Source organism: Octopus bimaculoides, chromosome 21, assembly GCF_046866305.1.
Source record: "Octopus bimaculoides isolate indiv1 chromosome 21, ASM4686630v1, whole genome shotgun sequence".
In the NCBI taxonomy this organism is placed as follows: Eukaryota; Metazoa; Mollusca; class Cephalopoda; order Octopoda; family Octopodidae; genus Octopus; species Octopus bimaculoides.
In genome coordinates this window covers 18,955,371-18,978,937 of record NC_142948.1, presented here as the reverse complement: position 1 = coordinate 18,978,937, position 23,567 = coordinate 18,955,371, and the positions used below count along the sequence as shown (strand labels likewise).

At 37.0% G+C, this 23,567-nt stretch overlaps 1 protein-coding gene and 1 long non-coding RNA gene across 45 annotated transcripts in view; one reads left to right on the top strand and one right to left on the bottom strand.

Moving 5' to 3' along the window:
• Positions 1-23,567, bottom strand: part of LOC106874170 (uncharacterized) — a 312,709-nt gene that overhangs the window by 191,470 nt on the left and 97,672 nt on the right. The gene's annotated exons all lie outside the window — the stretch shown is intronic.
• LOC149131504 (uncharacterized) lies at positions 14,711-21,621 on the top strand. Its single transcript, XR_016237763.1, has 2 exons — positions 14,711-15,089; positions 20,455-21,621. It is a non-coding gene; the product is annotated as an uncharacterized LOC149131504 (long non-coding RNA).

Below are 23,567 nucleotides of genomic sequence, written 5' to 3'. Positions count from 1 at the left end.
TACAGAAGAATAAACCTGCTTGATGCAATTGGTAAGTCTTTTGTAAAACTTTTACTTAATTGGCTAACAAAGTAAATATGTCCCTCCATTATCCTGGAAAGTCACTGCAGTTTTAGATCAGGTCAAGGTACAATGAACATAATTTTTTCTGCTTGTCAACCCCAGAAGAAATGCATCGAACATTGCATCGCTCTTTACTGTGTTTCTGTCAATTTAACAAAAGCCTTCTACACTATTTATTCTTGGTAAACTTCGATGTCCTCAATTTGTCAACTTGTTTAAGCATTCCATTGTGATCTGAAAGCTCATTTTAACTTCACCAGTTCATTCTTGGAACCAATTTCCATCAATAATGGGGTTAAACAATATGGTATTCCTGCCCCAAGCCATTTTTTCCATATATTTTGCGGTAACTGTTTCAAAAACTTTCCAGGGCTGCAACATCGATGTCTACAGGTAAGGACATTGATTTGACATGCTTCAATGAAAAGCAAAGACTTTCCAGGCCCTTGTTCCCTAAGCTCCTTTTACACAGACAGTGTAGTTCTCATTGCTGATGAAGACATGCAGGATACAGTGAATCTCTTCTCCAGAGCTTGCACTGCTTTTGAATTTACCATCCATCTGAATAAGACAAAGGTCACATTCTCTCAGCCTTAGTCCAGATTACAAGATTAGATGTGGTTGACTCTTTCGTCTACCATAGCAACACTCTCAGTAGAGATGGTTCCCTTGATTCTGAAAGAAATCCAAGGATCAAAAAAGCCAGAAGGCTTGAAAATTGTGTGTGGTCTGACAAAGGCATGCCATCAAAACCAAGCTCAGCATCTCTGAACCATGTGTCTTAATTGCCCTTTATACTCTTCTGAGGTTTGGATTGTCGTCACATCAAGGCTTTGGAAAGATTCTATCAAACTTGACTTAGGAGGATCTCAAACATCTAATGGCAGTCTGTAACACCAGACACCATTGTTCTTTAGCAAGCCAATTCACCCAGTATTGAACTGCTCCTCATATGCAATAAGATTTATTGGGCTGTGTACCTTACTAGGATGCAGGATGACAAGGTTTACCTGAGCAGTTGTTTAGACAGGGAGTTGCATCATGGTAAAAATCCAAGACATAACCCAAGAAACATTTTACGGATGCTGTCAAAAGTAACCTTAAGGCTCTTAGTGTGAATGTTGAAGACTGGGAGCAGTTGATGGAAAATCAATCGGTTTGGAAAGAATTGATCTGCAATGATTGTAAAGCATTTGGAAGTCAGAGAATCAAACAAGCCATCTTGAAAAGTGCACTTCATAAACTTAAGTTCAAATCCCGCTTTTCTGCTTGAAAATATAACCCCTGCAGTAGGGTCTGTTTATCAAAACCAGTTACATGAGATCACATGAAAGCATATACTAACTGTACAAATAGCCATCTTCTGTAAAGAAGTGGCAATCATCATCATCATCATAAATACATATATATATATATATATATATATATATATATATATACACATACTCTTTTTTACTTGTTTCAGTCATTTGACTGTGGTCATGCTGGAGCACCGCCTTTTAGTAGAGCAAATCGACCCCAGGACTTATTCTTTGGAAACCTAATACTTATTCTATCGGTCTCTTTTGGCGAACCGCTAAGTTATGGGGATGTAAATACACCACCATCGGCTGTCAAGCGATGCTGGGGGGACAAACATATACACACACATACATACATATACATACATATATACGATGGGCTTCTTTGATTATATGTATTTATTTTCTAAGAGAAAATAAATACATATAATCATATATATATATATATATATATATATATATATATATCATCATCATCATAATTGAAGAGATAGCTTTCTTCTGTAAAGAAGTGGCAATCACCATATATATATATGTATCTTATATATAAATGGCGATTTCTGTCTGTCTGTCCATATGTCTGTTACAATCATGCTGCCCAAACCAGGGGAACCAATCTTCACTAAACTTTGTATACATGCTGAACTAATATCCAGTTCAATTATAGGCTAATTGGATTTCAATAAAAATCGATAATGAACTGACTACAAGAATTGGCCTATTACATGATAAAATGAGAGGGGTACAAAAGTGTTAGGTTCAGGGAAATGTGGCATAATGAGGGTGGCTGATATCAAGGAAGGGGAGGAGACAGGAAGAGATAAACACACAGGGAATATGAGAGACAGACAGGGACACTTCCATATATATGAAAGAGAGTTTTTTTTGTGTGTGTGTGCACGCGTACCTTCCTTATGCATTTGAAAACTGAGTTACTGATTTTGACGTACGGAGTATCAAAAGCACACACACACACTTTCTTTCTCTCTCTTGCTAAAACTCCTGTATGAATTATGTTGCTTCTTGCTATGTGCACATGCAAAATTACAGCTCAAATCCAATTGTAATCACCTTCTATTCTGTAATTCATTCTTTTTTAATGAGTGTAAAACCTGATCTTTGGAAAGCAGGTAAGTTTCTTTAAAAATGATGTCATTTACCTGTTGTTTCTAGCATGTCGGGTTTTCTGATTGTGCTCTAATATTTTTTACGTCTGCTATTTCAGTACAATTCTACACATGCATGAAACATCAGACAAAAGTGAAACATGGGGTGTTTTTAGCTTTTTGAAAGCAAGTAGGTGATGGGTGAGCGAAGTGGGGGAAGGAGCATTGAGTGTTTCTTGAAGAAAAATTAAATTTAATAAACAATAACTTCCATTATGCCAGTAATCCAGTTCAGTATATACCAGCTGTGCAGATTCTGCCCATAAGAAAAGGACAAATGATACAATCTGGCTGGGATGCATTGCTAGTGTGTGTATGTATGTATATTTTATTTATATATATATATATATATATATATATATATATATATATATATATACAGGGTGGGTGGAAAGTAACTAGGCGTTAGAAATTGCTTATAGAATTTTTAGTATCCCTGAAGTCATGACAAAAACATTTTTTAAACAGATAACACTCATGGGGATTTCATATTTCCAAGATGGTTGGTCGCTTGACTGTTCAAAAGCAAGCTAAAATAGCAGCATGCTTTGAAGTGTTGAATTCCATTGTTTTGGTTCAAAGATGGTGGTGTGCATGGAAAGTTAAGCATGCAACACTACGTCCAGAGACAATAAAAAGTTGTCATGCGAAGCTGATGACCAAGGGCTCGGTGAACGTCCAACCACATTCCAATCGGTGGAGAATGTGGCAACAGTGCAGTAAATGTTTAACCGCAGCCCACAAAAATCAATACGTCAAGCAGCTCATGAAAGTGGACTGACAAGACATAATATGTATGGGGTTGCATAATAAAGAATTGGATTTATGTCCGTGGAGTGATCACTAATGATGCTGATATCATGCCTCTATTCATCTTCCCACATGGCTTCAAACTCAACATGAAGGCCTACATCAAGTGCCTGGAGGAGGAAGTGCTACCCTGGGTCAAGAGGGTGGCTGCTGGAAGACCCTATGTCTGACAACAGGACTCTGCACCATGCCGCACAAGCAGGAGAACCCAGTCATGGCTGTCAGACAATTTCTGCAACCACATCACCCCTAACATCTGGCCACCTGACTCCCCAGACTGCAACCCCCTTGATTATTATATGTGGGGCACAGTTAAACAAGAGACCAATAAAACTCCTTGTAACATCAAAGATGAACTGAAGGCAAGTATTATGGCAGCATTCACCAACTTAAGCAAGGAGATCATCCAGAAGAGCTACAGAAGATTCTAAAAGTCATTTGCAAAAGGTTTTGCATATTTGGGGTCCATCCTAGTTTCCATAGCAACCCCACTTGCCTGTTTGTTAAAACTAACTGGAGGAAGAAAAGCAATTTGGGGTTAAGATGAGCTCAGCTAAACAGGAATTTTGTAGTGTTGGGTATAGGTAGGGAGAAAAAGTCTAGGAACTGCTTAAGGGCCGATAGGCCATAGTTGTAGGAAGTGACTGTGTAGAGTGATTTAATGTCTACACTGAAAAGAAGTTTGGATTGCCCAGGTAAAGGGAGAATGAGTTAAAGAGATTGTGTAACAGCAAGACAGTAGCTAATGGTAACAGCATTTTGTCAGTTACAGTTGGAAACAGTTGGGTAAAATTCAGGCCCCTGAAGGAAGACTCGTTGAGATATTTCGTTGAGTGATGCAGCCTAATAGATGGATGAAATTCATTGAATTTTGAAACCACAGGGAATAATGTTGAGGCGGAGTCTAAAAAAGTTTAAAAGGCTGCAGAAGAAAATTTAACATAAAAATAATCAGTGGAATATCGTAATGTGCTGTAGTAACAGTCAGGAGCATGGGAGAAAGATGGTAAGGAACAAATCTCAGTCAAGGTGTTTAAAATTAGGGATGGTTAAGAAGATGGTTTACAGAATTCAGATGATACATCAGCCAAAACAGAATCCAAAGAAATTGGTGGTGATCTGCATCAGCAAAATTTGTATTAGGCAGAAAAATCAATAGAAAGAGTACAGTGAAATTGGTGTGGGGAGTGAAAAATCCAATGTTTCATAACCATCCCACTCTCTTCCAAACCTTCATTGATCCTCTCCCCACACTTTCTCAAGCTCCCTATCACTGTCATCTCTTTCTCTATGTCATGGTGCCTTTGTCCTTTATCTTCTACTCACATTCACTTTTCAATCTGTGATAGTTCTGGATCACCCACTCCAATCTAACCGCATCACTTTTCTAGTCTGCCCCTCTTATCTTTTGCTCACTTAATCCTGACACTACTCCTTTCCCTTTTCCTGTGCCTTCTCAACAGCTATAATGTCTCGTTTGAAAATATTATCATCCACATAATATATATATATATATATATATATATATATATATATACATAAAATATATATCAATTTAAATACAGAACTGAAAGAGCTACTAATAGTTTCATGCTTTTATGATACCTGTACAGCTATATTTATAAAGTATGCCACGTATCTGAAAGCAAACTTTCAGGCTCTGTTTATGCATTATATATATATATATATATATATATATATATTATATATGTGGGAAATTCATTTTCCTATATTATTTGGTATCTACTACGTATGTGGGAAATTCTGTCAGTGGGTGTGTTAGTTTGCGGAGTTGTTAGCTAACTCCTCCTACATCGTTTTATCAATTTTGAAGACTCTTGACACGTGAGTAGAATTCATTTCTGGAAACCTAGTGGCATACTCAGATAGTTGAAGAAATCGATAATAGGGCCACTGGAAGGGATCATTATATATAACTAATATATTTTATTTTAACAGCCAAGGGAAATAACCCATTCATTTTCCTATATTATTTGGTATAAATCAAATTGAGTATGCTTATTTCTTAGTATTTGTACTGAATTATTTTCGCAATTTATCCAGTACTCCTATACAATAGATCCACTTATTTCGGTTAGTGACTTATTCATGAATATACTATGAATGACGATGCCTTTCATGTCACTTCAGCCAATCCACAAGCGCTGCATGAAGAACTGTTCTGCTTTAAGACAAATGCACTGTCAACACAAAGGTCACACTCTGTTCACATGTAGGAACACCTTAAAATCTACCTGTACATCTTGAAAATGGCCAGCGTGTATATTTCCCAGAAGACAATGCTTGAATCGTAGTTCTGAATCCATGAGAAACCACTCTGATAGCTTTCTTCAAATTATGCCAATTTGATCTGTTTGCCCAAACATTGTTGTATATAGAGGTCCCCGTATACTATACCTGGGCATGCAATAGATGGAACAGATGCAAGCAAGGAACACGCATCGAGGGCTGGGAAGAAGATGCTGTCTTCAGAAGTAAGGCCATCGGGTGGGTGTACACCGTGCACCCTAATCAGCAGGAGTGCTTCTTTCTGCATCAACTGCTACACACTATCAGAGGTCCTACCTCATTCACAGACCTTCGAAGACACAATGGGAAGTCTACATGACCTGTAGAGAAGCCTGCGCCAAACATGGACTACTGGAGGACGATGCTCACTGGGACCAGACACTGGAGGAAGCAGCACTAAGTCAACTGCGCCAGCTATTTTCTATCATGTTGATGACATGTGGCTTGCATGAACCTCACAAGCTTTGGGCAATCCACAAAACCAGCATGGTAGAGGACATCTAGAAAGGTTTCAAAGGCAAACCTCAGCAGAAATTGCCATGTTCAATAACGCCATTTACAATGAGGCATTACTTGACCTGGACACCCGAGTGCAAGCTATTGAAGGTCAAGGCCATTCCACATTTGGTTACTACATAACTGACTTCACAATTTGGGTATTCATAACTTATTGGGAATTCCTAAAAACTAGTTCCTGTGTAAGACAGTTCGGTATTCTCTGTAAATGCACAAAAACTGTTTTGAGGGCTACATACTTTGTATTGTTGTTATTGGATTAGCGAAACAATTATGAGAACAGAACCAAGGGATAAACCCCGCTTTTCCGGGAATTACTAGGTATGTCAGCTAGTATATATATGAAACATCCACTTTTGCATGTTCACAAGTAACATAATATTTCACCATGTTCAAACATGATTACATGGAAGCTTGAAAACAAAGCACACCCCTTGCCTGACAGTGACACTTGCTTACAACCACTGCCTGGTGTCATGGAGCTGAGACAATAAAATGAGCATGCACACATATACATGTATATTTTGTTTTGTTTTTTTGTTTGTCATTTTTCAGTGGCCATGCTGGAGCACCACCTTGAAGGGTTTTAGTCAAACAAATCGACCCCAGGACTCCTTTTTTTCTTAAGCCTAGTACTTATTCTATTGGTCTTTTCGCTGAACTGCTAAGTTACGAGGACACAAAACATACCAATACCACTTGTCAAGTGGTATCAAGGGAACAAACACAGACAAAATGACACACACACACACACATTACCAACATGCTCTAGTTAAGTTTGTGAGTGAAACGTCAATTATGTAATGATAAACCAAGTTATATCACTCGAAAAGATGCTTCTGCACTGCGGAGGACACTGGAATTCATTGTATAGTTTTCCATCCACAAAGAATGCGTTGTAACAATCACTGTGATAAATAAAGTTTCCACTATATTCTATCTTCCATATCACTTGTTTCTACTATACATATATGACAGGCTTCTTTCAGTTTCTGTCAACCAAATCCACTCACAAGGCTTTGGTCAGCTCGGGGCTATAGTAGAAGACACTTGCCCAAGGTGCCACACAGTGGAACTAAACCTGGAAATATGTGGTTGGGAAGCAATCATTTTACCACACAGCCATGCCTGTGCCTATATATATATATATATATATATATATATATATATATATATATATATATATATATATATATATAAAAACACACACACGTGTGTGTGTGTGTGTGTGTGTGTGTGCGCGCGCACAAACACAGAAACGTGTGTCGTATTTTACCTATTTCAGTCATTAGACTGTGGCTATGCAGGGGAACAGCCTTGAAGACTTTAGTCAAATGAATCAACCCCAGTGCTTATTTCTTCAGCTTGGTACTTATTCAAGTGGTTTCTTTGTAATGAACCGCTTAGTTAAAGAAACATAAACAAACCAGCACCGACTATCAAGTGGTTGTAGCGCACAAAGACACAGATAGCACACAAACACACACATATACATACAATACGATAGGCTTCTTTCACTTTCTGTCTACCAAATTCACTCACAAGGCTTTGGTCAGTTTGGGGTTATAGTAGAAGACACAAAACATGTCACACAGTGGGACTGAACCCACAACCATGTGGTAGAGAAGTAAACTTCTTACCATACAGTCATATACATGCATGCACATACACACTCGTATACATCACACGCACACACACATACATATACATATATATATATATATATATATATATATATATACACACACACACACACGTGCATACAAATGCATACGTGTGTTTGTGGAAATGTGTTATCCTTCACTTGGTAAAAGGAAGAAGGGTTAGTTTCAGAAAGGGCAAGCATGGGAATATGAACTAAAAAGGAATAGAATAAAAGAACACACATCATTTTTAAATGCTGGGCGAAAATAAGTTTAATACTTAATTTCATATATATTTTAAGAGCTTGTGTGTGTGAAATTGATAATTTACAATAAAATTTTTGTTTCATTTTCATTAAAATAACAATTACTTCAGAGCAAAACGTCTCCTTACAGTTCTCCTGCATGTAGCATCTCTGACAGTCACGCACTCCCAATCCATTTATTGTTTTAATTTTCCTCATTTCAAATACAAAAGACACAGAACAACCTAAGGAGAGACAACCTTCAATACTTCTTTCCATATCTTCTTTGGTCTCTTGCTTCCACAAGTTCCATCCACTTTAAGTGATCAGCACTTCTTTATGTAACTGTCCTCATCCATATGCATCATATGACCAAATCAGCAACTTTCTCCATCCTATTCTTATGGCAACTACATTTTTGATACTTCCTCCTCTACTACTAATTAGGTTACCTAGGTAGCAGAAGTTATCTACCTACTAAGACCTTGTTCTTTGCTAAGTTAACCTTAAGACCCTTTGATTCAAGGTTTTGTCTCTACACCTGGAATTTCTTTTCTGGTTCTGTTTCAGATTCTACTATGAGGGCACAGTCTTAAATTCCTTTGTTGTGGCCTGGAGGACTATGATGAATAGGAGGAGGCTGAGGAGCAAGCCTTGGTGAACACCTGCCTGTACACTAAATTTCTCACTGTACTCATGGTTAACTCTTACCTTACTAACAGTACCCCTGTACATAGCCTGTACAGCTTTCACAAGCCACTCATCTACCTCTGACTTCCTCAGAGACCACCATATCACACAGTGGGTACTCTATCAAAGGCTTTCTCCAAGTCAACAAATGCTCAGTACAACTTATTCTTAGCTACACACTTCTCTTGCAGTGGCCTAACTATGAAAACAGCATCAGTAGTGCTTCTCCCCAAGACAAAGCCAAACTGCATTTCATCTAGTCTAATTCTGTTCCTAAATAATTGGGTTATCACTTTCTCCATAACTTTCATTAACTGGTCCAGCAATTTAATGCCTCTATAATTCTGTCCAAAGCCTCTCCCTTACTCTCATAGCAGTTGACTATGATGCTGTTACACCAGTCATTGGGGATAACACTTTCCTAAATAACTTAATTAACTATACAGGTGACTAGACCAAATCCAACTCTACCAGGTATTTTAAGTATCTCAACAGGGATTCCTGACAGATCAGGAGCTTTCCTTGTCTTCATATCTTTAATTGCCTTATCTGTCATACTATTGTTAATTAAGAGAGTCGGTCCCTCTGTTGGGTTAACATGAGGGAAACTCCCTTTCTCTCATTCATTCTCCACATTAAATAGCCTTTCAAGCAGCAAGTCAACAAATAACCTTGCAGACAAGAACCACTCCTTGCACAGGTAGAAAGATGAAAGCCTGCCTGGTACAGTCATGTATACTGTCACAACTCCCTGCCCCAAATCATTCTTGAAGGCACAGTGGAGGTAGGGCAAAAGAGCAGTGAACAGAGGAAATACTGGTTTAACATCATCAAGGACTGCACAGGGCACAACACAGTGAAACTGCTATGAGTACAGGGAATAGTCCAATGGCTGACTATGAAAGCATCTAGAGTCTCACCCCAATGACTGGCTGCATCAGTTAAAGGATCTTGTTGATAATGATGAGTAGCTCTTCCACACCACTTCCTTTTCCAAATTACTAAGTGCAAGCATACCATTATCCATCCATACACACCTTGCACCCACATCTTGATTATCTGGCAGTCTGAAATACCTCACATCTCTCATCTTCAGACATTGGCAAACCTCTTACTTTATGCTTCTGCTCTAGTTAGATAAGCCTGACACCTAGTTTCCCTTTTAGCTATCTTATATGGTTCTTTGCCACCCACCACCTTTCCAAATCTGTCTCTTTTCTTTTGTGGCCCTTTCAACGTCACTGTTCCACCACCATGTCACACTTGCTCTGGCAGAAGCTTTGCCCCAACCACAGATTTTGTCTGTCACCCTCAGAAGATTGTCCCAGAAGAACTACCAGTTGTCCTCTATGTCATATGTCTCTATGTCTTCCTCCTTCTCATCAAAGACTTAATTAAGAACATCTCTAAATCTCTGCCCATTTGAAGGAACTTTGAGCTTCCATAACCCCTTTTTCCATATTGGTTTGTGTCTCTTTATGCTTCTATCCCTAAGTCTGAAGTCACTAATCTCTGTCGAGTTGTACATTCCTAGGAATGACTTTGCATTCTCAAAAATATGCCTGTCCCCGTTTCTGGTGAGAATGTAGTCAATTTGGCTAGTGTGCCCACCAGATTCATAGGTGATCAGATGGAAGGCTGGTTTCCTGAAGTTGATGTTGCAAACCAGTAAGTCATTTGCATCACAATACTCCAGCACCCTTGTCGCCTCCTCATTTCTAGAACCAAAACCACAGTCTGCATGCATTGTAGTGCTTTCCAACATAGCCATTGAAGTCCCCTGTCATGATGGGAATGTCATTGTCTTTTGTCGTCAATGTAGTTCACAGAAGGGATTCATAGAAACAGTTCTTCTGAATATCTGTGAGTTCAACATGTGAAGCATATGCAGAGAAGACACTGTTACATTAAACAAGACTATTCTTAGCTTAATGATCCTATCACACATGCTGACTATCTCAATCATGTTATCCACCCATTTCTCTGCCAGAATACCTACACCACCTTAAACATCATTACTGCCCACCCAGAAAAATTAGTATCTATGTCTCTTGTCTGCACTTAGTCTAGCTGGGGCTCTCCTCCATTGTATCTTTTGCACGCAGCACACACCTACATGCCTCAGCTCAAGCATTTCAACAATCTCACCAGACCTACCTTTCATTGTACCAATGTTGACTCTGACAGCTTTGAGCTGGCAGAATTGTTAGCATGCCAGGCAAAATGCTTAGCAGTATTTTATCCATCTTTACATTCTGAGTTCAAATTCCACCAAGGTTGACTTTGATTTCATCTTTGTGAGGTCAATAAAGTAAGTACCACTGGGGTCAATACAATCAACTAGCCCCCTCCCCAAAATTTCAGGCATTGTGGCTTTAGTAGAAATGATTATTATTAAAGCTACAATTAATGTTTGGCAATGCAGAAAGAGCCAAGCACTCTGTGATAATATATATTTCTAAAATATCATCAAAATCAGTGTACACGTACATACATAACCACACACACACGCACATATGTGTATACATGAACAATACATTAAACATAGAAATATACATGTGACGCCCACAGGATACTTACAGGCATACATGAACCCATATAATTACACACTCATTAAGCAATTCACCAATTGAAATATTGTCATCTGCAATATCTATATCTATACATATGTATTCACACACACACAGTGTGTATGTATGTATGTATGTATGTATGTATGTATGTATAAAACAATTCACAGATTGTAATATTGTCATCTGCAAAATCTATATATCATCATCATCATTTAACATTCATTGTCCATACTGGCATGGGCTGGACAGTTTGACCAGGGTTGGCAAGCTGGGAGGCTGTACCAGACTCTACTCTGATTTGGCATAGTTTCTATGGTTGGATGTCCTTCCTAACACCAACCACTCTGAGAATGTAATGGATGTTTTTACGTTCCACTAGCACAGGTGCCATTTGCATGACACCAGTATCGCCATGACTACAATTTTACTTGGCTTGATAGGTCTTCTTCTCAAGCACGGTGTAATGCCGAAGGTCTCAGTCATTTGTCATTGCCTCCATGAGCCCCAACACTCGAAAGGTACTTTTCACATGCCACCGGCATTGGTCAGCTTGCCTCTGTGAAGCCCAATGCTCAAAACGTGCTTTTTATGTGCCAGTTATGTAACACCACCATCAGCCATGACTACGATTTCATTTGGCTTGATGGGTCTTCTCAGCACATCACCAAATCTTGGTCACTAGTCATTGCTTCCATGAGGCCCAACGTTCGAAGATCATGGTTCACCACTTCCTCACATGTTTTCCTGGGTCTACCTCTCCCACAGGTTCCCTCCACAGTTAGAGATCAGCACTTCTTTACACAGCTGTCCTTGTCCATATGCATCACATGACCATACCAGTGCAGTTGTCTCTCTTGCAAACTACATCTGATACCTCTTATGCCCAACTTCTCTCTCAAGATGCTTACACTCTGTCATATATGCATACTGACATTGCACATCCGGTGGAGCATACTAGCTTCATTTCTTTCAAGCCTATGCATGTCCTCAGCTGTCACGGCTCATTTTTCACTACCATGTAGCATAGCTGTTCGCACACAGGCATCAAACAATCTGCTTTTCACTCTGAGAGAGAGACCCTTTGCTGCCAGCAGAGGTAAGAGCTCTCTGAACTTTGCCCAGCCTATTCTTATTCTCGCAGAGCAACCACCTCAGCTGCTAACTTGCTCACCTAGATATATATATACAAACATAACAGTATACATATAATTATGTGCACAAATTATTATCCCATGTATTACAATGTGTGGGCATGGTTGAGAAAAACACCAGCTACTCTGCCTGCAACACCAAGGCTGAGCTGCTAGCCAAGATCAAGGAGGTGCTCAAAGAACTTGTCAGGGACAGTGAGAGATGCATGCCGCAGGTATACCTCAGACAACAGAACATGTGCAACCTGTGGGAAGGTGTGCTGTTCAGTTGAAGGATTAAAAACACATGTTAAAATACTTAATACTGTGGCACTGATTCCTTCTGCCAGCCAGTACAATTATGTAACAAAATGTGCAAATCTTTGGCAGGACTCAACAGTCATATAAGGGCTTCACATTGCATTATCAATGACTCATTTCAATGATTCTTTCTAGCAATGGCTTTGCTGGTATACAAGAAAGAAGCATGCAAATGTGTAGATTAATGTATGCATATACCTGTATATATATGCATCTATTTTTATATATAATGTTGCATGGACCAATTTAAATTCTTAGTTACATATGTTTATTTATGTCTACAAATAAATAGCAGTGTACAAGCAATCATGAAATATTTCTGTATGTGTGTATTAGAGAAGTATAGTTTGCAAGAGGGATTTTCTGATACAGATGCATTTATAACATTTTTTTTAGACCGAAAGACCACAATGTGAATTATAAGGAATAATACAAGTTGATGGTCTGTACTTTTACTTTGTATTTCAATATTTCATGGTTAGGTATTTATGAGCCTCTGTTTGAAGTCTGAGTACACTTCTACCTTGACATACACAGTACTTTTACTATTAAATACAAGGTAAAATGCAAACCATCAACTATTATTTTTATAACTCATATTGTTTTGGCTTTAAAAAAAATTAAAAACTTACACACACACACTTAAATATATATATATATATATATATATATATATGTGTGTGTGTGTGTGTGTGTGTGTGTGTGTGTGTGTGTGTGTGTGTGTGTGTGCTGAAATGTGTGAGCGTATAAGAGTATTAATTAACTGCAAAGTTAAGTAAGTAATTCAAGGTCTCTGAGATTTCCATTCATTGCACTTTTCAGCTAAATTATAAACCAAATTTTCTCTATATGTACAAAAAATAAAAAATGATTGTTGAAAGGTGTGTGTGTGTGTGTGTGTGTGTGTGTGTGTGTGTGTGTGTGTGTGTGTGTGTGTGTGTTTATGTGTTCCAGCCATGTAGCTGCACTCATGCTGGAGCACCACTGCACAAATAACCTCTGAAGCTGGTGAGATTGATGCTATTAACATTCTGCTTGTAAGTTAATGGTTACAAGACATGTTCTAAAAAGGGAGAACTGAGCACAGCATCCCTGAAAGAGGGATGCAACATAAGTAACAAGAGTAGATGCGATAACTGAATCAAGAGTCATCAAGAGGAAGTGGCATGAGGCCAATCCATCAGAAGATTCCACTAATTATTGGGGGTGAAAATTTAGATATTTTGTATAGATAGCTTGAATTACTACTGTGAAATATTGAACCATGATTAGAGATGATGGAGATTCTTAATTTTAACATATACAAGCAGACAGACATATATACAGACTGATATGCATATAAACCATCACACACACACACATGCTCATATTTAAATAAATAAGAATACTCACACATATATATTCTCATCACAGTGTTTTAAAACAAGTAAAAACATATATTAGTTCCTCACAATTTCAACAAAAAATCCGTTACTGTTACTAGACTGCATAAAGTCAAATGTCCAACACAGATTTTTACCTCTGACTAACACAACTTAATTTTTTTTTTAATGTTCTTATTAGTTTACCTTTTTTTTTTGCCTTTAGGTAAACATTAAAACAGGTATAGTCAGAAACTAAGCTTCTACATCATCAACAATAGATTTTCTTTTCTCATGAGTAGAATGAGAAGCTATAATTATCATTGGCTGGTATTTATGTCATTGTTAATACGGATCAGCAATCAGAGAAAATCAAAATCTGAAATTAAGCCTACCTAAGTGATGCTCACCTCTAGCTCTCAAAACCAAAGTTAAAGATTAAAAATCTTTACATAAAACTAACCAATGAACTGTTTCTTTTTACTATTATAATATCTATTTTTCCTCGTTTTTAGAAGATATTTTGTAATTACTTATTTTCAGAATTCAAATTCATTTTAACTCTTCCTTTTGCATTTCAGTATCAGTTCAACCAATTCTACTTCTCCCTAGAAGAAATCCATTCTGTAAATACACTGTAAGCAAGGTTACAAGGAGCCAAGCATATGATGGAGGTTTGATTCTTCCTTTTACTTCATATTATTAAGCTGAAGTCATTATCTATTACCTCAACTACCAATATTCTAGAGAAAGGCATCAGTGACACATCTCCACGCTCTGTATTCAAAATATATCAATATATCATGATTTTCTTTTACTTCAAAATTTAAATCTTATAGGAGTTGACTGCTATTTAACACTTGAGCCTGCATAATAAATCAATGTAATCAACTACACAACTCATCAGGAGAAAAGAAAAAAACCTGGTATTGCTAAGTGGCAAGTACTGTAGAGCAAGAGGTAAGTTGGTCTGTGGTCTGCATGTGCAATTCAGTTTCTTGCTAATTTATTTCACTTACACAGTAAATGGCTTTGACAAAGATAATCGTTACCACATGGTTTCTTTACATGTCCAGTATATACATATATATATATATTCCTGTGCTCAACTAAAAAAAAATTGTAATTACTGCTGACTAATACCAGACAATATCACAGCTAATACAATATAATATTTCTGAGTTCAAATCTAACTTAGGATGACTTTACTTTTTATTAAATGAAAAGTTTCTTCTTAGTAATGGAATTATCAGATAACAAAAGCTCTCCACCCAGCACAGCTGCAATGTTGTAATGAGTCTGCTCACATGACAGATCCGCTTCCACAGGCCTTTCTTGCTACCTACACCTCTTCTATAGCTTTCAACTAAGAGAAGCTCTCACTGGGCATGCAGAGCACATGGTTGAGCATTTTCTGTCACCCCATGGCAATGATATCTGTAGGTTACTCAACCAAACCCTTTCCATGATTTATTTGTGATGTCACATCATGAAATTTTTAGTATGATCCTTAAGCAACACCTATGGAAGACCTCTTCAATTCTATAGATATTGCTAGTCTTTTCCCACATCTTAGTCATAAGCTGCTGTCAATATAATGTATTAAGTATATACCATTCACCTGAAAATACTTCTTTTTACAAATAACTAATCAAATGAAAATTTGCCTTCCAACCTTCCAAAAAGTAATAAAAAAGTGGAGAAGTATCAATAACATATTAGGATCATTTCAATAAATCAGTAATGAACCAATTTTGATTCTTAACTGAAACGGTTTCACTTATATTACAACTCAAAAAGTATAAAATAAAACAATTTTCCCATTTCTTTCATTTAATCTACGGCCCCATATGAAGAAATGAATTGTATAATTTGAAGGAACAATTACTGAGTTTAAAGGTTAAAATACTAACTTTATTCAAATTAAAACCATGTGAGGTATCCTTAATAAGCTGCGAAATAGTTACATTTTGTAGCTTATTAAGGATATAGGGACTAGAGAGAGAAAGTGACTTGGATGTTAATGTACAGAATTAGTTATCCCAATGTCACATGGTTACATGCATTGTCATGGCTATCATACTAACACAAGATCCAGAAGTATCTTTTGATACAGATGTGCATTTGCTTGCATTCATTTTTTTCTTTTCTGTTACATTCAAACACAGGGTGGCCTCATATTCTGTTACCAGTCACTGTCTCAATATTTTTGGTACCTTATTCTATAACCTACCACCCAACTACTAATAAGAGTGTTTACCTAGGATTGGAAATAAATATTTCTATTATCCTTATTCCTCTTCACAGAGCTCTGCCGTCTTTATTTCCAGCTGTTTTGGTCTTACACAGATGAAAGACTAATTTTTTATTGGTCAGACCCCAGGCTATCACAGCTAAATAGATTCATAGTTGTAATTCACTTCAGCACTGCAAATATTGGTATCAAAACAAGACTAACTCTTTGGGTTGATCTAAATCACTTTGATGATACTACAGAGTTATATAATTTAGTCTCTGCTTTTTGTTACTTTCTAATTCTATATTCCATCTCAACACAAGTTGACTCTAAAAAGATATTTTACTCAACCATTTTTCCTATTGTACATATGACCAAAGAAGCCTCTGTATGGTCACTCACTCTACCAGAAATTGTAGCCGAATCTGCTTTAAATTGTACCTTGTTTTAATAAAGGAAAAGACCTAAGATAATCTATCGCAAATAACAATAAGCTTGAAAAGATGAATTGGTTTCAAGTGCAATGATTTGACCATGAGTATACTCAGTCAAAGCCAAATTTGGGGCTCAAGGAAAACACACACACACAAATTTGTCTTAATCGCAAATACAAGAGCAAATAATCTGACATTCCTTCTGATGTTCAACAATTCTGCCAAACCAACGCCTTAATCGTCAGCATTGTTTATAATAATATTAATTACAATAACAATAATCGCTTCAAATTTTGGCACAAGGCCAGCAATTTTAAAAGAAGTGGTTAGTGGATTACATTGACCTCCAGTAATTGACTGATACTTACCAATGCTATTTGCTCTAAAGGAAAGAAAGGCATAGTTGACCTCGACAGGACTTGAACCCAGAACATAAAGAATAAGAAATATGGCAAAGCATTTTGTCCAATACTCTAATGACTTTACCAATGTACTACATTTTAATTTCTAAAATAGGCACAAGGCAAGCAATTTTGAGGGAGACGTACAGTTGGCACGTGACTAGTATTTTATTTTATCAATTCCAGAATGATGAAAGGCAAAGTTGATAAACATTTGAACTGAAGATGTAATTAAATACTATCAGGTATTCTATCCCTTACACGAGACTCTGCTATCCACAGCATGTAAGGAACATCTTTATTGGATGGATGGAAGGCAAAGATGATTCTGAAAGGATTTGAACTCACTATATAAAAGACTGTTTCATTAAGTACTGTACTGTTTTTACCACTGACCTAATTTTGGTACACGACTGCTTATTTTAAATGATAATATAAATTATTGATTCTGGGAAGATGAAAAAGAAGGATCAACCCTGGTGATATTTGAACCCAGAACGTAAAGGAATGAAAGATATACATTACAACTACGATGACACTAATGAGGATTTCAAAGATAGGTACAGCACCACACATTGGTGAAAGGAATATAATTGATTCAACCAATCCCAGTACTTCATTGTTGCTTTATTTTATTGACTCTGAAGGATGAAAGGCAAAGTTGACTCTGCCAAAATTTGAACTCTAAATATACAGATATAACTAAATAATGTAATGGCACCTTGGGGAAGTGTCTTCTACTTTAGTCCCAGACCAATCACAGCCTTTTGAGTATATCTGGTATACGGAAACAAAAAGAAGCCTGCCCTGTATATGTACATGTGTACATACTCTATCATGTATGTGTTTGTTGGTCACCACCACTTAATTGATGTTGGTGTGTCTACATCCCCAGAACTAAGTGGTTCTGTAAAATTCACTGAGAAAGTAGGTACCAGGCTTAAAAAAGTAAGTTCAAGGGTCAATTTCTTCAGCTAAACTCTTCAAGATGGTGCCCCATTTTGGCTGATAGTTAGCAAGGTGAGACACACATAAGAAAGAAGGAAACAAAGGACTACTGATGAGGTCACAGAAGTGTGACGAAAGAACTCTGGCCGAAATAAGATTAAGATTAAGATTAATGTAATATAAAGCTGAAAAAAAAAAAAAAAAAAAAAAAAAAATTAACACCAAATATACAGTGCGTGTGTTTTTATTGGCTAAACTGGCAATATGACCATCCCCAAGTACAACAACATCTGTTTCAACACACGATTTCACATAAAAAATCTTGCAAAACAAATATATATATATATATATATATATATATATATATATATATATAATATTTGTAAATAAACCTGGAGGCTTGATAAGTTACAGAGAAAGTCTTTTTTATACAATAATAACTATATAATAATATATCATAATAATAATATATATACTCTGATTAAAGTGACATTATTAAACAATTGACTGAAAAATGATGAGCTTATGCAGGCTAGAACCGAACCCACATATCAACACTAACATGGCTCCATGTGCATCTGATTGAGCCAGAATGCTCACCCATAAATTTCAGTCAAATTTTATGTATAGGTACTTAACTGTCTAGTACTACGTATAATATTTGTAAACAAACCCAAAGGCTCAATAAGTTATGCTCTTTCTCCATAACATCACTAGTGATCATTCCAAATACTATGATGCTGGCTGGATATTTGATTTTTATCACTCTCAGTACATGTTTTAGGGACACAGTAAGCCAACGGTTGTTCTGTGTGTTCATCATCTGATCTGGCAGAAATTTTCCTCATCTCAGAAAAACCAAAGTATGTTCGGTTGGAGGGGATGCTTCAGTTTGTTCAAAAGCTTCATAGCACAGTCTTTCCTTTTGTCCTTCATGGCTTGGGATAAAAATTGGCCCTTTCTCATCTTATATGCCTTTATGTACTACCTGCCTGATAAGAAACTCAGACACTCTCATGTCCTTGGTGATGGACCTGAGTGATATAGAGGGATCATTGTCAATCATTGCCTGGATCTCACCAACAAATTCAGGAGTTTTTTTCTTATTGGAACAATAAGACCGAGTTTTCCAAGCTGCCATACCTTCGCAATCACCATTAGACTCATTCAACTCTTTCTGAATCCTCTGCACTGTCCTCAAACTGACACCCAAACACTCTGAAATCTTCATATAGGAGCTCCTGGTGTGAATGCCAAGTGGTACATCATTCCAAATTTCTGGCAGACTGAATTGTGTCATGGTGCTGTTTTTCTCACAGATGGTGCCCAACTGACTGTACTATACTGTGTAGTCAACAAAATCAAAAACAATGCACGAAATTTAAAATATAAAATGACAACAATTTACCCATCGCAACCTATATATATATATATATATATATATATATATATATATATATATATATATTTATAGAAAAGAAGTTTGAAAACGCCACTATATCAGATAAATTTTGATTTTAATTTTCTCAGAGATATTTTACGTTTCGATTCTTTTTGAAAAAATGAATCTTATCAAAAAAAGACATTTTTAAAATTAAAATGAAAGAAAAGTTCATAATTATTTCTTACTAGTTTCAACAGAGTCCACGTGGAAGCGTTTTATGTGTGGGAACATAATGGCTGTCTTGTGCATTGACTACAATTGTTGGGTGTAGTAGTAGTAGTGACCGTGTTGGTAGTGGTATATATATATATATATATATATATAGGCGCAGGAGAGGTTGTGTGGTAAGTAGCTATAGGCGCAGGAGTGGCTGTGAGGTAAGTAGCTTGCTTATCAATCACATGGTTTCGGGTTCAGTCCCACTGCGTGGCACCTTGGGCAAGTGTCTTCTACTATAGCCTCGGGCCGACCAATGCCTTGTGAGTGGATTTGGTAGACGGAAACTGAAAGAAGCCTGTTGTATATATTTATATATATGTATATATATGTGTGTGTTTGTGTGTCTGTTTGTTCCCCCAACATCGCTTGACAACTGATGCTGGTGTGTTTACGTCCCCGTAACTTAGCGGTTCAGCAAAAGAGACCGATAGAATAAGTACTAGGCTTACAAAGAATAAGTCCTGGGGTCAAGTTGCTCGACTAAAGGCGGTGCTCCAGCATGGCCGCAGTCAAATGACTCAAACAAGTAAAAGAATATACAGCCATGACAGAAGTAAATAGACACCCCATAAAACATTGTTTTATGCTTATTCTAACTTGTAATCGTTTATATTTTTTATTAATTGACATTTTTATGTTTCAGATTCTATATGTGACTGTTTACTCATGCCATATACAAAAGAAGCCTTGGAACTGTCTGAATTTCAAAGAGGCCATATTGTGGTCACTCTGAAAGTGGACATATTTAGCGTAAAATTGCAGAAAACCCTGAATTCCCACTTTCTACAGTTAATAAAGTGATTGTGCAATTCACCAGAGAGGGGAAGGAGTCCACATCACCTCGCCTAGGTTGACCAGTGCCCCCTGACAGAACCCTTCTCTTCATTAAGAGAAGTGTAGAGGATAATCCTCATTGCAAGGCCTCTGACATAGCAGAACAAGTTGGTATCAATCCCAGAACAAGTGTCAAGTATCTCCACAAACTTGGTTACTAAAGCAGAGCAGCAAGGAGGAAGCCACTTCTTTGACCAGCCAACATCAAGCAGAGAAAATACTGGGCCAGTGAGATGGTGGAGAGGCCACTAGCATTTTGGGACAGTCATATTCTCCAGTGAGTCCAGATTTGCTGTATTTTCTGACATTGGTTGAGTGTGGATCTAGAGACACTGTGATCAAGAATTTGATGTTAAAAGATTGCAGCCAACAATGAAACATGGCAGTTATTCTGTGATGGTCTGGAGAGCAATTTGGAGCAATGATCGAACAGAGCTGGTGGAGTGTGAGGGAAACAAACTCAGATAAATATATGTCCATATTGCAGAAAGGACTCCTTCCAATCTTCTCAAGTGGTGAAATGATTAAAAAAAAACTCTTTATTTTTGGAAGATAGGACTCCTTTTCACATGGCTAAAATGACCCAAGATTTGTTGGAAGAGAATGGCATTAAAAAGCTTCCATGGACAAGCCAGTCACTCTATTGAACACCTCTGGGGCATAATGGATAGGACACTTTATAAGAAGAAAGCATCTTCAAAGCCAGATTTTTTGAGATTATTGCATAAACTTTGCAAAAAATTCTGAAAGAGAATATTTGTCATCTGATCAGTAACATGCTTAATAGGATTCTTGCATTGAAAAATGCAAAGGGCATCTCTACTAAATATTAAATATTCACATTATAGCAATTAATAATTTGAATGTATAATTTCAGATTTAAATAAATTTAAATGATACGGGTGTTTACTTGTCATGTGTGTGTGTGTGTGTATATATATATACGCACACACATACATATCATATATATATTATATGTATACTCTTTATTGTATACTTCTTTACTTATCTATTTGTTGATAGGATGACCACTATTATTCCCTACCACAATAGGAGAATCTCAGACTTTGTGTCTCTATCACATATCCTTCTCACAATATAGCAGGCAGATAAAAGGCAGTTAAATAAGTATGCAAAAATGGCTGCGTGAATTGCTTCCATAATTGGGATGCATGAATAATTTGACCTTGGATACATAATAGGCTCTTCAGTTTATTTCTTTTATTAAAAATAGATAATATTGCTTTATATATATGATTCACTTCTATGAAAAGGTTTCTCCAATGTCAACTTCTGGTATTGATGTAGCAATGGCGAAATTTTCCGTTTTCATTTGTGAAATCTCTCAGTTTCTATTTTAATGTTTTCATTTCAAGTTTTAATTTAATATTTGCAAAATTCACAAATTTCGCTTGAATCTGCACACTTCACTAATTTCAGTAGTTTTTATTTATTTACTTTTTGCATGCCGTGTTCAGCTCTATGTATTTGCAGTCAGTCACACACGGACATGTGTTTTTGTATGTATGTTTGTGTGCATGTGTGTGAGACAGAGAGTGATGTCTAAGTGGCACTCACTCACTCACTCTCTCTCTCTCTCTCCCTCTCACACACACACACACACAAAATGTATGCATGTTTATGTGTGTGCGTATACATAACAAACTCATTCACTTGCTCTCTCTTTCTTTCTCTCTCTCACACACATGTCCATTTCATCTGATGTTTGATACTGTATGTATACATGTCTGTGTGTGTGTGCATGCAGCATTCCACATTCGTTATTTATTTCAATCACTTTTGTGAAGATATTCACGTAACTCATTTTTTCCCATTTAATCCCCATTTTAATTTTCAAAAAGTTTCCCAAAGACGTAGATGATCAGTATTCTACAGTGAAGCAAAGACAAGTACAGGTGGCTGGATTCAATGTTGATGTCTGCAACTCTGTTATCTCTTTTAAGTATGTTTGCAAATATATAAACAAAGGCTTAGATGGTGCAACATACAATCTTATGCAGAATGGCAGATAAATAAAAATGACTAAGTTGCACAGTATGACAGAGTGAGATACATCAGTACCAATGAGGCCTTTTTAGCGCATCTTCAATTTTCCCATTCATGAGAAGCACCCAACCATCATTCATCTGAGTGTCCATCTACAGAATGACCACAGGGTTATCTTTACAAAACAAACAACCTTGCAACAAGCATCTGTGTGAAAAGAAACTACCCTTACTGCCTTTTCTAAGTTGTGTCAAGTAGATGGAGATGCAAGAAAACTCCTATTCCCACAATTACCCAAGTATTACACCTGGAGAAACAATAACTGGCACAAAAGGAAACGTGGGGTTGATGCTCTTGCAAGAGTTTATAGTGTCCACCCAAACCAAGCAGAATGCTTCTACTTATGGCTCCTTTTGCCTGAAGTACGTGGTCCCAAACTAGTCCAAAATTCGAGAAGGGTAGATGGTCATGTGTGTGAAACTAATAGGGAAATATGCTATCAACAAGGTTTTTTTTTAGAAAATGATGAGCATTGGGACCTTGCATTGACTGAAGCATCAGAATCAGATTCTCCAAGGAAACTCCGTAACCTTTTTGTAATTATACTGAACATGTATCAACTTGGCAGTCCTCTATAGCTTTGGATGAAACATTGTGAGGACATGGTTGAGGACATAAATTATGCAGTTCAACAGGCAAACCCAGATATCAATATTCAGTTCTCGGAAAAAATTTTAAACTAAGCACTGATTGAAATTGAGGATCAGGTCTTGGCCATGGGAGGCAAAATCTTGCAAGAGTCTGGCTCTGGACGGCCAAAAACAAACTGTCAAATTAGTGATTTAACTTCAAGAGTATTTGCAAGAGAGACAAATCATGACATCACAGAGTTGGCTGCATTTGTGAATGAACATG